The sequence below is a fragment of the Sciurus carolinensis genome, chromosome 14, assembly GCF_902686445.1.
Source record: "Sciurus carolinensis chromosome 14, mSciCar1.2, whole genome shotgun sequence".
Lineage (NCBI taxonomy): Eukaryota > Metazoa > Chordata > Mammalia > Rodentia > Sciuridae > Sciurus > Sciurus carolinensis.
In genome coordinates this window covers 28,338,839-28,356,656 of record NC_062226.1, presented here as the reverse complement: position 1 = coordinate 28,356,656, position 17,818 = coordinate 28,338,839, and positions in this window count along the sequence as shown.

The following is a 17,818-nucleotide window of genomic DNA, read 5'->3' as shown; positions in this document are numbered from 1 at the left end:
CCTCCCACATTTTAAAATCAATGCATTATAGTTGTATATATTTACGGGATTTGTTGCTAGATATCCATATATGCACACAATATGCAATAGAGCAATATTATTTGGTCAATATCACTTCCCAGTGCTTTTCCCCTCCTCCCTCCATACCTGTCACCCTTTGGTCCCTTTCCTCTACTGATCTCCCATGAGTTCTACCCCCTCTTTTCTTTTCCTTTTCGCTCCCTAGCTTCTGCATATAAGAGAAACCATATGACCCTTAACATCCTGAGTTTGACTTATTTTGCTTAACATAATGGTCTCTGTTCCATTCACTTTCCCACAAATGCCATAATTTCATTTTTCCTTATGGTTGAATAAATTTCCATTGGGTATATATACCACAGTTTCTTTATCCATTCATCCATTGATGGACACCTAGGCTGGTTCCATAGTTTGGCTATTGTGAATCATGCTGCTATAAACAGGGGTATGCACATATCATTAAAGTATGATGACTTTAATTCTTCAAAATAAATAAATTTAAGTGTATCATTATTGGAAATTTATCAAGGAAATTATTTTACCTTGGCGGTACTACTATGAGGGATATTTCCTGACAGAGAAGGTTATTCATGTATTAACCTCATGTAACATCAGGTTAAAAAACAGAATGTACTTATGATACCATTTGTTTACATATTTTTCTTTCTGCACTTATAAATCTGCCTTTCTACTGAGAATAGTGTTCTGTTTTAAAGTCAGGGATATGAAGAAATCAAGAATAGTGGTGGAATTCCTCTCAGAAATGAAAACTCAGTCTATAAACAACACTGCTTCTAACAGTTTATAAAGGAGTTAGGTATTACAGATCAAGGACTACATTTTAAACACTATTTTAAAATTTAAGAGCCTTTGTCATTTACCCTTTTCAAAAGTTGTTTGGCTAAGTAATAAATATCAAGGAATGTCATAGCTGGGTCATAAGGTGGTTCCATGCCTAGCCTTTTGAGGAACTTCCATACTGATTTCCACAGTGGTTTTTATTCACTTTCAATCCCACCAACAGTGTAAAAGTTTTCTTTTTCTCCACATCCTCTCTGGAAATTATTTGTATTTTTGATGATTGTCATTCTGACTGGTATGGGATGAAATCTCAGTGTAATTTTGATTTGCAGTTCTCTAATTGCTAATGATGTTGAACATTTTTTCATTTATATATTGACCATTTGTATTTCTTCTTTTGAGAAGTGTCTGTTTAATTCATTTGCCCAGTTATTAATTGGGCTATTTGATTTTCTGGTGAAAAGTTTTTTGTGTTCTTTATATATTCTAGATATTAATCCTCTATCAGGAGAGTAGCTAGCAAAGATTTTCTCCCATTCCATAGGTTTTCTACTTATATTCACAATTGTTTCATTTGCTGTGCAGAAGCTCTTTAATTTGTTGCCATCTCATTTATTAACTCTTGGTATTATTTCACAGGAACAATTTCTTATTCCATACACACTGAAAATATTCATGAAAATTAAGATGGAGACCACACCTGAAGAACCCCTGAGCAGAAAAAAAACAGTTAGCCTTCATAAGTAACCTTAACCTTGCTAGATTTGTAAACATAAGTGAGACTTAATGAGCAAATTATTTTAAATGCCCATATTAAAGAAGAGCAACCAACTACCTTATAGATCAATAAATAGGGATTTTCCAGCAGGTAAGACCAAATAAGTTAATTGTATAACTAAAATCAATCAAATATTTACTTTATTTCCATGTTCACACTGTAAAAGTCTTCCTCTTAAGTTACCTCAGCAGACGCCCAAACCACTTGTTTGGAGTTGCCCCACAGATAAATCACTGTATGTCAATGTAAACTCTTTTTAAAAAGTGTGTTCCAGTTTTCTGAGAGCAAGAGGCAAATAACTCAGAACACCCTCCTGTAGAGACCTGGGGGTGCTGGCCAGGTCCACGTAGTGCAAGTGACCTGTGTGCTCACCCAGGAAGACCAGGAGAATGTTAGCATCAGGACACAAAAGTCTGCTACAGTTCTAGCAGGTTTCAAAGTCCTGCAACCAATGTGGCCAGTATGTACTGGCAAACATCTCAATGATAGAGTCCAAAACAACCACAATTCTATCTCACCACACTTAGAAACTCTATATCAATAACAATCTTCTTTTTCTGGTCATCTCAGGTCATCATCTTATTGAAAGACTATTTCAAGGACTTTTAACACCATTGACTAAAGTTAAATAGTTGGATCAAAGTAATATTTCAACTCCTACTTCTAGAAATTCTTGTTTCTTCTCTTTTTCTTTCTTTCTTTAGATTTGAAATACAGTTTCCATTCCATATGCAAAGTGACCCTGGGCAGGGTTAAAGTCAGTTTCTATGGGGTTACATAGTAAGGGGTTCATAGCATCACAGAAGTGTGTCAACCAGCTCCTCTGCAAGCCAGAGGCTTGGGGCCATCCAGGAAGTTGCCTCAGATTCAGCAGATGCCCAGAGCCCAAAATGGCATTAGTGCCTGCAAGCCCACCAGGGACTGAGCCTGTGCACCTGGCTCCCTGTGGTGCAGGGTTATCTGGTTCTTATTACTGCTGCTTTTAGATACTTTCTCTATCAGAAAATTGAACTTCATAGACGTGGAAATTTTGAAATTATGATGATTGGGTCAAGGCGATTCTGATGGGATTTTTCTGGATTGTCAGAATGATCATAAAGTTCACCTGGAAGAACAATTATTTTAGACTAGTCAAGAAAATGTTGAAATAACCTAAAAAGGAATTAGCCCTACAAGGTAATAAATAGTTTATATAAAGCAGCATAATGTGTTGTGACAGTTTTGTAGGAAGGGCAACAATGGAATGAATAGGTGAAGAAATAAACTTATATAGAGAGAAGTAATTGAAAAATAATAAAGGTCAAATGAGGTCTGTAGATAAGATAATAACTTATAAATAACAACTGTCTAATAATCATACCAAGATAATTTTCAGATTACTGAAAGATTTTAATATTTCTTGAAAAAGTCACAAAAAAGTTTTTTGGAAAGAATTTCCTAAGGAAATATGTCACTAAATTTGCAAACAACAAGGACACATGATAGATTAAATGCAAGAAAACAACACTCAGAAAATGTAATGAGAAAGGGAGGAAAATCTTTTTCTATTATGGTCTCTCTCTCTCTCTCTCTCTCTCTCTCTCTCTCTCTCTCTCTGATTATATATTTATATAAATTTCCTGAAATCCAATAAGAGAGTAATGAGAGAATATGAGAATTAGTATATCAAAAAGAAGTTGCAAAATCTTTGTGGTATATAGACACACACACACACACACACACACACACACATACATATAGGGTGGGGGTGGATAGTGCATACATACACACATAAGACTTAATAGTCATAATGTACATAAAGTATTTATAGGAAAAAATGAAGAATGATCATATCACAAAAATGTATAAATTGCCAAGAAACAAAAATTTTTAACCTTAGTTATAGCCAAAGGATTGCAAATGAACACGTATTTCACCAATCAAACTGACAAACATCTTAAGGCATAACAATAACTAGTGTTTTCATGGACACCACACTCACTTGTACTTTTAGAAAATTGTTAAAGGCTTTCTGAAAGGGAACTTGGGAGTATTCTTCAAAAGCTTTATAAATAGCCATGCAGTTTGAGATGACAATGTTATATCCAGGGCATTATCCAAAGGATGTAGCTATGGATGAATTTACAGATTTTTTGACTCAAATGGACAGCTCTGTATATTACTTAGAAGACAAAAAATTGGACAGAATTTAAATGTATCATTGTTGGAGATTTATCAAGAAAATTATTTTATCCTTGGCAGTTCTACTCTGAGGGATATTTCCTGACAGAGAAGGTTATTCATGTATTAACCTCTTGTAACATCAGGTTAAAAACAGAATGTACTTATGATACCATTCGTATACATATTTTTCTTTTTGCACTTATACATCTACCTTCCTACAGAGAATAGAGTTCTGTTTTAAAGTCAGGAATGTGAAGAAATCAAGAAGAATGGTGGTGGAAATCCTCTCAGAAATGAAAACTCAGTCTATAAACAACACTGCTCTAACTGTTTACAAAGGAGTTAGGGAATTCAGATCAAGGACTACATTTTAAACACTATTTTAAAATCTCAGAGCCCTTGTCATTTATCCTTTTCAAAAATTTTTTGACTGCTGGGCCTAGCGATACACACCTGTAATCACAGAGACTCAGAAGGCTGAGGCAGAAGGATTACAAGTTCAAGGTCAGCCTTAGCAACTTAGTGAGGCCTAAGCAACTCAGTGAGACCCTGTCTCAATATATAAACAAATAAAGAGAGCTGGGGGTGTAGTTCTGTGGTTAAGCACTCCTGGGTGTTTTTGGTTACAGTGCCTGGCAACGAAAAAAATAAAAAATAAAAAATTTTAAAAATTGTAATTTTTTGGTTATTTCTTCATAGTAATCATTCACTCACTTAACAAAGATTTTTTTAAAACACCTTTTATGTGCCAGGCATTGTTTTAGGTGCTGGAATAGGAGCAATATAGTAAAAAGTAAATTAATTACTTTCAGGTAGCACATTTTCAGGTAACAGGGATGGATGTAAAACAATTAAATATATAATGTGCTAAAGGACTGATACTGGAATAAAGACCTAAAGGAGGAATTGTGGATGAAGCTCAGTAGTAGAGGACTTGCCTAGCTCGCACAAGGGCCTGGGTTCCATCCCTACAACCACAAAAGCAAAACAAAACAGACCTTAAGGAAGAGAGGGAGCAGGCTATGCTGAGTTTAGTGGGAAAAGGAAACATTGCAAGCAGAGATGACAGTAAGGACCATGACCCCGAGTCAGGGGAGTAATCAGAGGTGCGGGGGAGTAATAAGGAGACCACAGAGGTTGGAAAGAAGAGAGAAAATCAGAGAGGTAACTGGGAGCCAGACAACAGGGTAAGACGAGGGTAAATGATGAAACTTCATATTTAATTTTACAAGAAAGCAAGGAGGTGGACGAACTGTGTACAACTAATGATTCCGCCGTTTACCGGTGACGAGTTCTGCTTCTTCTAATGTTGAAGATTAAGCACTAGAGAAGCACGCCAAGGCAAGCATATTAAGCAGGTTTTATTTAAAGGGAATAATACAGACTTCTCCCGGCAGGAAGAAGGGGGCCATGGCCGATGTTCTAAAGTCCCAAGAAGTGAGCGCACCCTACATCTTTTATAGGTTAAAGTCTCTTTTGTTCTCCAGTTCTCTCCCCCCTTATCTCTCCTTCCTGCCTTCGTGACTAGGCCCGGTTTTGCATAAGTGAGAAGCCATGGGCAGGGGGAGGGCTAAGGTGATTCAGGCACATAAGGGCCCAGGGGGCGTTAATTAGCAGCTCCTTGTTTGCAGTCCTTGATAAAGGCAGGTAAATTTGGTAATCAATGGGTTCCGGAGATCTTTGACATTCCATTCTTCCAGGGGCAGTCTCCAACTTCCAAAGGCAGATGGCTTCATGGCTTCATTTCCTCGAATTGACCCGATTCCCTTATTTCTACACTAACTACCTGTCCTTAATTCTGGCTTCACTAATTCAGGGAAAGAGAAAACCCAAAGAGGATGACAATCAACAGGTGAATATCTAATGTCTAAAGGCTAATTGTCAGGTGTGAATGATCTATGGAGGCAGCATAGGGCTAAGAAGATGAGACTTACAAATGAAATAAACTACCAAAGGTTAAAAAAAAAAAAAAAAAGACTTGGGATGCCTGGAAATTCACAATGCTTCAGAAACCATTTGCACAATACACATATTTTTAAATGATACTTTATTTTTTAAAAATGTTGGAAAAATGTCAGTGAGTGTCCTCATTAGGTAACCAAACATGAAGAATGAATATGCTCTGGTTCACTGGTGCTTTTACTTTCCTTTCACACAGTATGCATATAGAAACTTGCAGTGGCTTGCTATAGAGAAAATGAATAATTTGAGTTTTTCTCCTGGAATCAGACACGATCCAGATTATTTGGCAGCTTGACTTCCAGTTTGCATTGCATTTGCATTTTAATACAGTGTCAATAGACATGACTATCTTCTTTGAACATTTTATTTCTTTCCTTTACAGAGCGGTTTTCTGATCAGAGGATAAAATAACAACTTAAAATGAAGTCTCTGATGGAAATCAGGGCAACCGATTGAAATAAATGTAAAAAGAAATCCTACTTCAAGATGTATATGTAATAGAGCAAAATGATATGTTCTTGCTGTTTCAGAAAAGATGAATTACCATAGATACTGACTAAGCAAGAGAAGAAACTTCAAAATATTGGCATCTGAAAAACACAGAGTTTAACCAAGATAGGAGAACCCCACATGGTATAGAGATACTTCGTCCTTTAAACCATAGATGCCTTAAGAAGAGTGAATATTTATTTAACTCGTAAAATTTTGTTGTGCGTGCAGTTCTGTCTTAGGAATGGTACTGGGCACTAGGATAACTTAAATGTAGTAAGAAACCAGGATCAGCGGACTAACTATAGAATAAACATGATTAAAGAAGTAATCACACAGGGGTCAGGAGAAGTACTGTAGGAACACAGGAAAGATGAGAAAACTGGAAAAGCCTTCTTGAAAGCGATGTTGCTTGGGATACCCAGAAAATGAGAATTTGAAGGATGGTGGGCGGGGGAGATCCTTGGAAAAGTGCGAAGGGCCCCCGTTTCCAGTGTGAACTTTACCACTAACTAAACTTGTGACTTGAAAGCTGATGGAAAGTATGTATAAAGGGAAGAGATAGAAGACCAGATGCTATGGAAGAGAAGGGTGTTTGACAAGCTAGGAAGATAGGACTTGTAATGTACAAAGCTGCTCCCCACGACCTTTCCGGTGCAGTCATTTTCCCTGCCTCCCAACTACTGTCAGTCTGTGAACATCCTAGCTAGCTATTGGTTCATCAGTCAGCTTGCAAGTATCCTTCTCCAATATTGGTCCCCTGCTAGCCCTGCGGAATTCAACTGCTTTACTGTAGCTACCCTACCATCTTTTCTCATCTTTCTCTCTTTCCTACTCACTTTCTCTATCCTCCTGGCTTTCCACTCTCTCTAGCACGCCCTTTCTCGTTCCCTTTTCTTTTCCTCTCATTTTCTCTCTTACCCTGCAGGGAGACACTCTGTTTGCTTAATAAACTCCCTTATGTGATTTCCCGTGTCCGGTGTGGTTTCCATGGGATTCCTTACAGGACTGAGGGCACGAGGAAGTGCCACTGTTGCCTTTTTAACCAGTTTTGCCTGGGGAACCACTTATCCTGGGGTTCTTGGACTTAAGAAAGGCAGTGCTGGCCTCTTTAATATCCTCCCTGAAAATCCTACACCGTCTATACCTTTCCAACTCCTCTCCAATAATTTATCTAAGCAAAGGACCACTGAGTCCATTGGTCTTCAAGGGATAGCACTAGAATCTTTTGCAACACAATTGCCTATGGTCCTCGTTGAAAACTGCAGAACCTTGGGTCTCCCCTCATGGTTGCTGATCAGAATGGTCTGGAGTTGAGAGATCTATATTTTCACATCTTTTCTAGGTGGTGCTTTTGCTCCAACTCATTCTGGTTCCCCATCCCAGCTTCTTTGTCATCAAAAGAAACTGGTACATACAGTTAATGTTCCAACTCCTCCAGCCAGACCCTACCTGCCTACAGTAGGACATCATGGAACTAAAACCTATGGCTTTTGATTCCAATTTAGTGGGTTTTCCACTTCGTTATGCAAACTCCCATCTCTGATCAAATTTATTTGTGTTTAAACTTTATATTTAAATTTGTTTAGTGTTCTAGAAATAACATGGAGTGTTATGGTTTAGATATTAGGTGGCTCCCAAAAGCTCATGTGTTAAAAGATGCAACAAAGTTCAGAGTGAAATGATTGAGTTATCAGTCTTAACTTAATAACTGCATTAGTATCCCGTAGGCAGGTAGGGTATGACTCAGAGGAGTTGGAACATTAGGGATGTGCCTCTTTCTGTGCTTCCTGGTGCCATGGCCCCAGCTGCTTTCCTCTGCCATACACTTCCGCCATGATGTTCTGCCTCACCTCAGGCCCCAGAAATGGAATTCACCATCTATGGACTAAGACCTCTGAAACGGAGAACCCTCAAATAAATGTTTCCTCCTCTAATTGTTTTTGTCAGGTTTCTTGGTCATAGCACTGAACAAACTGACTAAAACATGAGAAATCCTTTTATTGTTCTAAAGCAAAGTAGAACCTTAAGTTGTACATATTTTAATATTTGATCTTATCTGTGAGTAAATATACTCATGGAAAAATCCCCAAAGGAAATACAACCAAATGTTAGCCATTTTACCTCTATGGGCTGAGATTATTGTTGATTTTATTATTTCTCCATTTCCACAGTTTACATCCTCTAAAATAAGCATGTATTTCATACATAAAAACAACATACTACCTTTACTTAATATGGGATAAAATTACAATAGAAATGCCTGAAGCTATGAACGACCTGCAGAGAAATTTCAAAACCTCTGAAAAAATGTGTTTTCAAGCATATTTAACAATCTTTGTTGGCTCTTGCCTCCCAGATGACATGGATATGCTCAATAATCTCCGACCCTGTTTGATATTTGGAAATGTCCTCTGATCATCAACCTTTGCTCTACTTTTCCTGAAAAATAAATTAATTCATCAGAAACTGTTGCCGGGCCACAATGGGTTTTAAAAGTTTCAATCTGGGAATGAAGGGAAATCACAGGGGGGTTGGATTTCACTTTTAAAACTCTGTAAATCTTCTTGGTGAGAAATGTTAAAGGAAGGCTCTGAATTCTTGGTCTAGGATTTAAAAGTTGACCAGGACACAAAGAACCTTCCCAAAGAGAGAGAATGCAAAGATTGTAAAAGATTTTGTTTTTCTCCTGGCGACTGTTGTGAACCAAATGATGTTTTTAACCTTTTTCAATTTTACGTAATATACTACTATATACAATGTAGGAAAAAATGAACTATCATTCAGAGTTTTCCATAACTATATATATTTGTATGTGTACACACACAAACACACACAAACACACACACACACACACACACAGATATATTACAGTTTATACTTATAACGGTTCTCGATGACATTATTTGAAATCCTTATAATTTTTATCTTGTAGCATACATATTTTCATGTTACTGTATATATTAGAAACATCATTGAACCAAAAGAAAAATTACCAGCATTGATCTGTTTTGTTCAGTTGATAAATCTGCTTCAAATCACTTTAAAATGTGTTTTTTTCCCTCATGACACATTTAAATATTCAATAAGCTCTGCTTGGTATTTCCTCAATTCCCCCTTCCCTAATCTCATCATTCTAGACATACATATGGAACATTAGACATACCTATGGAATGCAGTGATGGAGCAGTTGATGAACTTCAAGTGGAAAGACTTGCATTTAGTCCTATGAAGAAATCTATCTCATGGGTAGATTTGAAAATTTATATAAAAATTTATGACTAAATAATCAGTACTACCGACTTCTTCAATATAAAACATAGCTTGGGATAACCAATGTGTTTGAACAGATTTTTGTGAAAGTACCAATTCAAGCATGCTTTTCACTACCCTGTTCCACCTTACAGAATGTAGTTCCTCCAGGGACTGTATAATGTAGAGAAAATAAGATATACATTGGGCTTGGAGAAACTTAGGAAACTTTAATTGACTTGAATGTTGAAATATTTCCGGGTGGATCTGGGCATATGGTATTGATATATCACCTGAAGATTTCCCTATTTCCTTCCTTAATAAATCAGAAGATAGATAAATCCTAAACTTGGACAAAAAGGAAGGCAAAATATTCTAAGATAAATGACATAGCTGGTAACTACTGGTAATATTTAAGAAAACACTGCATGATAGAAAGTTCTAACACTGTCTAAGCCCAGGGAGGCAGAAATAATAGGCACAAGAAATTTGAGTCTAGTTACCCTGCTATTCCAGAAGAGACCTGACATAACTCCTCAATTTCAAATAAACTCAATACACGTACTCAGAAACTAACCAGCCAATGAACAAACCACCCATGTCGTTTTTATATTAGAATTTCTTTTTCCTTTCCTATAGTGATATGCAAAGTTTAGATTTTTACGTCAGTCATTTGGGACTTTAGAAAAGATAAACTAATTCAGAAAATAGGAGTGGAAAGAGACTTTCTTCCTAACTCTGAGCTTGGTGACCTCCTATGGATATTTTGAAGTCAGCCACCATAAGAGCACTTAAAATCACAGAAGTGAACAAACACTGCAAATCAGAAGCCTCCCCCCCAGCAGGTCCCAGGAGACGGCTGACCACACCACACTGCTCACAGAGCACCACGTGTGACTGAAGAATGGGCACGGCCCATAACTATGCACTTGGTGACCATCTTCTTCACACAGGTGTCCTTAATTGGCTCCCACTAGTAACATCATCTGGAGTCCAGACAGAACGGTAGAGCAGCTTGCCAAGAAAAAAAGAAAGCCAGATTTCCCATGTAGGAAATGTTCTCAGTGACCCAAAGGATAATTCAAAGAATATCCTCCTCTTTTAATTCAAAAAGAGAAAGGAGACAAAGATGTAGAAGAATGAAGAGGAGGAGGAAATAGAGGAGGAAACAGAGGATCAAAAATAAATGGGATAAAAAAAAATAAGGAAAATGAAAGAAAGGCATGTCAAAAATCCTGCTCTTGCCACAGTGACCCAAACGTAAGGTCATTATTCATCCTTCGGTTCACAGGCACTTTTACTGTGGATTTTATTTCTCCTTTTTTTTCTTTTTTATACCAGTATTAGAGAACCCTGCAACCTGCCTTATTAGAGGTACAGAAAGAATTCGGGACCACACTTTGTCCGCACCTCAAAATCCAAGACTGTCCACTCCTGAGAGGGCTCTAAATGCCATTAATGAGTTATAATAAAACATTCTATTTCTGAGACTCAAGGGACACCAATAAGGGTTTCTCAAATGCAAAAGAACCAGCTGCAGACAAGATTAGGTTAAAAAAAAAAGACTGAGCTTGCTTGAATAATTACTTTTTGAGAGAACCAAGAGTTTAGATCAGAGTCATTAATAAATTGCCTTTCAGGACATTAAATTCCTTCCTAAACTGCTAACTTGACCCTACTTTCTCAAAGACTCTTAGGTATAGTTCATCTCAGTTTAGTACTAGTCAAATATTCCTATCCTTTTAAATAAACTGTTGAGACTTTCTCAATACCAGAAGCTTTCCAAGTGAGTTTCCAAGTGAGCTTTCAGGAAGCTCAGATTAGATGATTTTTGTAAATTATGTTAATAGTACAGTAAATACTCTTCCATCCTAAAACACAGGATTCCTTCTCTTAGACTATGCATACCTGGTCAGTATATGGTGCTGCATCATGAATCATCACAAAAAAGAAGGGGAAGCTGAAACAAAGGTACTATAATTTGCAGTTAATATCATTTTTTAAATGTGTTCTTTCTAGATATAAATGACAGTAGGGTGTATTTTGACATATACATACATAGAATAAGTATAACTTGTTCCCACTAGGATCCCTTTATTGTGGACACATATGGTGTAGAGTTATATTGGTTGTGTATTCATATATGAACATAGGAAAGATGTCCGATTAATTCTACTCTTTTTTATTCCCATTCCCTGTCCCTTCCCTTCATTCCCCTTTATCTAATCCAATGAACTTCTAATCTTCCCCTCCCTTGTTGTGGGTTAGCATCTATGTTTCAGAGAAAACATTCTGCCTTCAGCATACTGCAGTGATACAGCTCCTTCAATGTTTATAGCAGCTCACTTTACAGCAGTCAAGCTATGGAACCAAACTATGTGCCCTACAACAGATGAATGGATAAAGAAAATGTGGTATATATACACAATGGAATATTACTCAGCCATAAAGAAGAGTGAAATTATGGCATTTTTTGGTAAATGAATGGAACTGGAGAATATCATGCTAAATGAAAGAAACCAGTCCCAAAACACCAAATATAATTTACATCATATTTCAATGCAATTTTGCTTTGACAACATATTCAAACAAGCACAATATGTAGTTCTGTTATCTTTGGTCATTCCAAAGATCAAAAACAAAAAATATAAAATGTCAGTCTCCAGTGAGGCAGGAATTTTGGTCTGTTAACTAATATATCCCTAGTGATTCAGACAGTACTTCAGAGAACAGTTACTAAATAAATATGTTGACTGAATGACTAAGTAAATGAATAGAAACTTCAGATTGGAAATCTTTACTATTTTTTATAGTTTCACTAGAGTTTGATTGAACCCACTATGAGTGCAATTTCTTTTCTTTTCCACCATAACTAGATATATCTGCCATAGAGAAGGGAACACTATAGTTACAATTCATAGTTTAAATTTTTACAAATTAAAATCTTCCCTTCATAAAATTCTCTTACTTAAATTAAATCCATCATGTCAGAAAATACCTTAACTAAGGAACACAAACAACTAAAATTACATCAAGGAACTAATTTATATTTATAATTTTTATTGTTTTTAATTTAGGTTTCTTCTCTACTACTTTTTTTTCCTGTACACAAAAGCACAATAAAAGCTGAAATACAGATGCACTGATTTCCAGTTTTGATGAACCCCTTTTGCTAACTGTACACATGAACTCACTTGAGATTTTTCAGCTACAGCATTCAAGCATCTTTGACTATACCCAGATACAAAGGAATAGCCCCATTTAAAGTAGTTTCTGAAAAGCAGAAGAATTATCATATTTACTGCAGAAGTCTACTAGGAAATGTTTTGTAGTTGAAATTAGTTAATGAATACTTTAGGAACATACATATTTTAGAAGGAGGATCAAGTTAATTACTATTGTCAATCAAAATCTTAATGGTACAGTTAATTAATGCTAATTAGTTGAGTACACTTTCTAGCATATTGCATGTAGAGGTAATCTCTTTTCAGCTCAGCCTGGTTATAGCTGCCTGTAATTGCAAATATGTTAAAAATTAAGTTTAGTCTTCAGAAATTTTAGTTTCCATGGTTTTCACTTTCAAAAAGATAAAAATTTATGAAATTAGACTTTTCTATTTTCAAAATTAAACTTTAAACTTCCCCTTGGTTTTTTTTAATTGTTTAAAATGATTTATTTAGTACCCTAACCATTCTTGGCAAAAATATTCATTTGAAATTTTTAAAATTTTACTTTTCAATCACCTTAAGGTTAATTGCTCAATGATGGGTGAAATACTTTATATATGTCTGTTATGTCTAAATCATTGATTGTATTATTTAATTCTGTAGTTTCTTTGCTCAGTTTTGTTTGGAAGTTCCATCCAGTGGTGAGAGCAGTATGTTAAAGTCTCCCAGTATCATTGTGTTGTGGTCTATTTTTTCCCTGGAATTGAGAAGAACTCGTTTGACATAAATGGATGTGCTATTGTTTGGGGCATAAATATTTATAATCATTATGTCTTGCTGATTTATTGTCTCCTTAAACGGTATGAAATGTCCTTCTGTATCCCTTCTGACTAACTTAGGCTTGAAGTACACTTTATCTGATATGAGGATGGAGACCCCCTGATTTTCATTGAGTCCATGTTCACAGTATGTTTTTCCCCATCCTTTCTCCTTTAGTCTGTGGATGTCTTTTTCTAAGAGATGAGTCTCTCGAAGGTAGCATATTGTTGGGTCTTTTTAATCCAATCTGTCAGTCTATGTCTTTTGATTAATGAGTTTAGGCCATTAACATTCAGGGTTATTATTGAGATATGATTTGTATTTCTGGTCATTTGGGCTAATTCTTGGTTTTTAACTTGATTTGGCTTCTCCTTTGATTGGCTTTTCCTTTAGGGTAGTTCCTCCTTTTGATGACTTGTATTTTCATTTTTCACTTCCTCCTCATGGAATATTTTGCTGAGAATGTCCTGTAGTGTAGGCTTTCTATTTGTAAATTCTTTTAACTTTTGTTTATCATGAAAATATTTTATTTCATCATCAAATCTGAAAGTTAATTTTGCTGGGTATAAGATTCTTGGATGGCTTCCCTGTTCTTTCAGAGCTTGAAATTTATTGTTCCAGTTTCTTCGAGCTTTTAGGATCTGGGCTGAGAAATCTGCTGATATCTGTATTGGTTTCCTCTTATATGTAATCTGACACTTTTCTCTTGCAGCCTTTAAAATTCTATCTTTATTTTGTGAGTTAGGCATTCTCACAATTATAATGTGCCTTGGTGTGGATCTGTTGTAATTTTGTGCATTTGGTATTCTGTAAGTTTCTTGTATTTGATTTTCCATTTCATTCTTCAGGTTTGGGAAATTTTCTGATATTATTTCTTTGAATGGTTGTTCAATCCTTTAGTTTGTATCTCCATGCCTTCCTAAATCCCAATAATTCTTAAGTTTGGTCTTTTCATGATATCCCACAATTCTTGGAGGTTCCATTCACGACTTCTTAACATCTTCTCAGTTTGGTTAACTTTATTTTCAAGATTAAATATTTTGTCTTCATTGTCTGAGATTCTGTCTTGCACATGATCTATTCTGTTGGTGATGCTTTCTGTTGAGTTCTTAATTTGGTTTATTGTTTCCTTCATTTCAAGTATTTCTGTTTGGTTTTCTTTTTGGAATCTCAATCTTTTTATTGAAATACTCTTTTGCTTCCTGCATTTGCTCTTTTAACTATTTATTGGAGCAATCATATATTGCCTGTATTTGCCCTCTTATCTCATCCTTCGTTTCACAGATCATTTTAATTATGTACATTCTAAACTCCTTTTCTGACATTTCTACTGCCATGCTGTCATTATATTCTATTAAAATTGCATCTTGGTTTGTTAAGGACACTTTCTTCCCCTGTTTTTTCATGTCATTCCAGTATCTTCCCCTCTAGCAGTAAGGATTGAGGTATTGCATTTTCTCCCCATAGACTTATTGTGACCCTGCAGGTTTCGAACTCCTCTCCTTTGAGGAAGTGACCAATATCCGCAGCATCCAATACAAACAATATGTAGCCCTAAACCAGTTAGCCCCTATGAAAACATTAATACTATTGTAATAAACAGATAGGATGAGTTTGATTATTATCTACAGCATAGCCAATTGGCTGGCAAAGAGCTCTACAATTTCTAATGGTGGACAAAGAGGAGGGGGTGGGGTGTAAGATGTAACTGTTAATGGGATAAGAAGTGAGTATATAGAGGTACTAGGTCATGGGAAGAGTGAGAGCGGAATCAAAAGAAGTTGGTTGTTAGCATGATAAAAGGGAGAAAGACTCTGAAGAAACAGGTAAATAAAAGGAAAATAGAGTGAGAAAAAGTGAAGAAATAAAACACTAAAAATTAAAAAATATATATACAGTATAATATTTACCACTCATATCTCCTAGTCTTCAGTATCCTGATGCACGAGAGGTACCTGTCAAAGGGCCCCCAGTCTCCAGCAGATGTCTCAGGATGGGAGCTGCCCCACCTAAAGATGGCAGCTTCCCCTTCATGGATAATTCATGATGGCTGCACCAGTTTCCAAACACGAGTTGAGGTATGTTCCTACTATCCCTATTTTTTCTAATGTTTTGAGCATGAAGCGGTGCTGTATTTTATCAAACACTGTCTCAGCATCTATTGAAATAATCATATGATTCTCAACTTTAAGTCTATTGATGTGATGAATTATATTTATTGATTTACAGATGTTGAACCAACCTTGCATCCCTGGAATGAAACCCACTTGATTGTGGTGCATTATCTTTTTAATATGTTTTTGTAAGCAGTTTGCCAGAATTTTGTTAAGGATTTTTGCATCTATGTTCATCAGGGATATTGGTCTAAAGTTTTCTTTCCTAGATGCATCTTTGTCTGGTTTTGGTAATGGCATGATACTAGCTTCATAGAATGAGTTTGGAAGGGTCCCCTCCTTTTCTATTTCCTGGAATACTTTGAGGAGTATTGGAATTAGTTCTTCTTTAAAGGTCTTGTAGAATTCAGCTGAGAATCCGTCTGGTCCCGGGCTTTTCTTGGTAGGTAGGCTTTTAATGGCTTCTTCTATTTCAGTGCTTAAAATTGATCTGTTTAAATTGTGTATGTCCTGATTCAGTTTGAGAGGATCATATGTCTCTAAAAATTTGTCAATGTCTTCAATATTTTCTATTTTGTTGGAGTATAGATTTTCAAAGTAACTTCTAATTATATTATGTATTTCAATGGTGTCTGTCATTATCTTTCCTTTTTCATCATGAATTCTAGTAATTTGAGTTTTCTCTCTTCTTCTCTTCATTAGTATGGCTAAGGGTTTATCAATTTTGTTTACTTTTTCAAAGAACCAACTTTTTGTTTTGTCAATTTTTTGAATTGTTTCTTTTGTTTCAATTTCATTGATTTCAGCTCTGATTTTAATGATTTCCTGTCTTCTACTACTTTTAGTGTTGATCTGTTCTTTTCCTAGGACTTTGAGATGTAATGTTAGGTCACTTAGTTGTTGACTTTTTATTTTTTTAATGTATGAACTCAATGCAATGAACTCTCCTCTTAGTACTGCTTTCAGAGTGTCCCAGAGATTTTGATATGTTGTATGATTGTTCTTGTTTACCTCTAAGAATTTTTTTATTTACTCCTGATGTCTTCTGTTATCATTGCATCTTCTGAGGAGCAATGTGGAACATACCTCAAAATTTATCACAAAAGGACAACATAGGAGGGCATTCCTGTATTAGCACTTACCTTGAATTGGTCAAGGATTACCCCATCAGATGTTTATTCCCATGGCATACTGGAGTGCTGGGTTGCTGGTTTCCATAAGCATCCCATACCACCATGTCAGAGAAGACCTGGAACACCAAAGAAAAGCATGCAAACAGGCAGGGATGAGTTGCTGTCAGATTACACACCTATGGAGTTTGTTGCAAACAACAATGGTTGGCTTAAAATGTGGGCCTAGAAGACCAGAGACAGCAGAGAATTTGTCTAATATATTCATTTAAGCATCAGGAGGGTGCTGTTCTACACTGAGCCTGCAATTTCTAGGTGTAAGGTTCCAAGGTGTAAGGTTCTAATATGTATATAGTAAAATATTCCCAAAGTTACCTTAATTACCAAAAAAAAAAAGAATCTGAGGTTTTGTTCCTTACATAATATTACATTGGCAGTCTCTATATAATGTCAGCTGCCTGTTTCACATATTCCCATCCAAGACGTCCCCTTTCTGTTTTTAGTCAGCATTATTTTGCATTTCTCCTGTAATGAATGAGAGCTAATTAATTGAGTCCTCCAATACATGGTACACATTTAACAGTCAAACAGGGTGTGGGAAATATGGTGGGGATTCAGCCCCCTCCATGATGATCTTCGGTAGAAGTCTCCTCTATGACTAGTAAAACTTCACTATCAACACTCCCAAAGAAAACAAATAGACTGCCCAGTGCCCTTCCACCAGGCTTTCACAGGACATCCAAGTGGATCAGAGAGGTGCTCACACTATTAAGAAAATTCATGGTCAATGGCACCTGTAGGAGAACTCATCCTAACACGTTTGCCTGACTTATGATTCTCTGCCATGTTTCTGGATGATAGGCCTTGTTCCTCCCTGCCATCAAACATATTTCTCCATGATGGTATTACTTTACCTGACATACCACAATCATCACTACATACTTTGAAAGTCAAGTTCCCTTCCCATACCCAAGACCAGATTTCCATTTTGAATTAACCTTAAATTCTAACTCCACTGTTTAGACCTCACCTCTGATTAAAGGTCACTTTTCTGTGGTCAAGAACTAACTGAATTTGACTTATGACCCTGCTTGCCTCTATGCTACTTCTCTTCCTCTTATT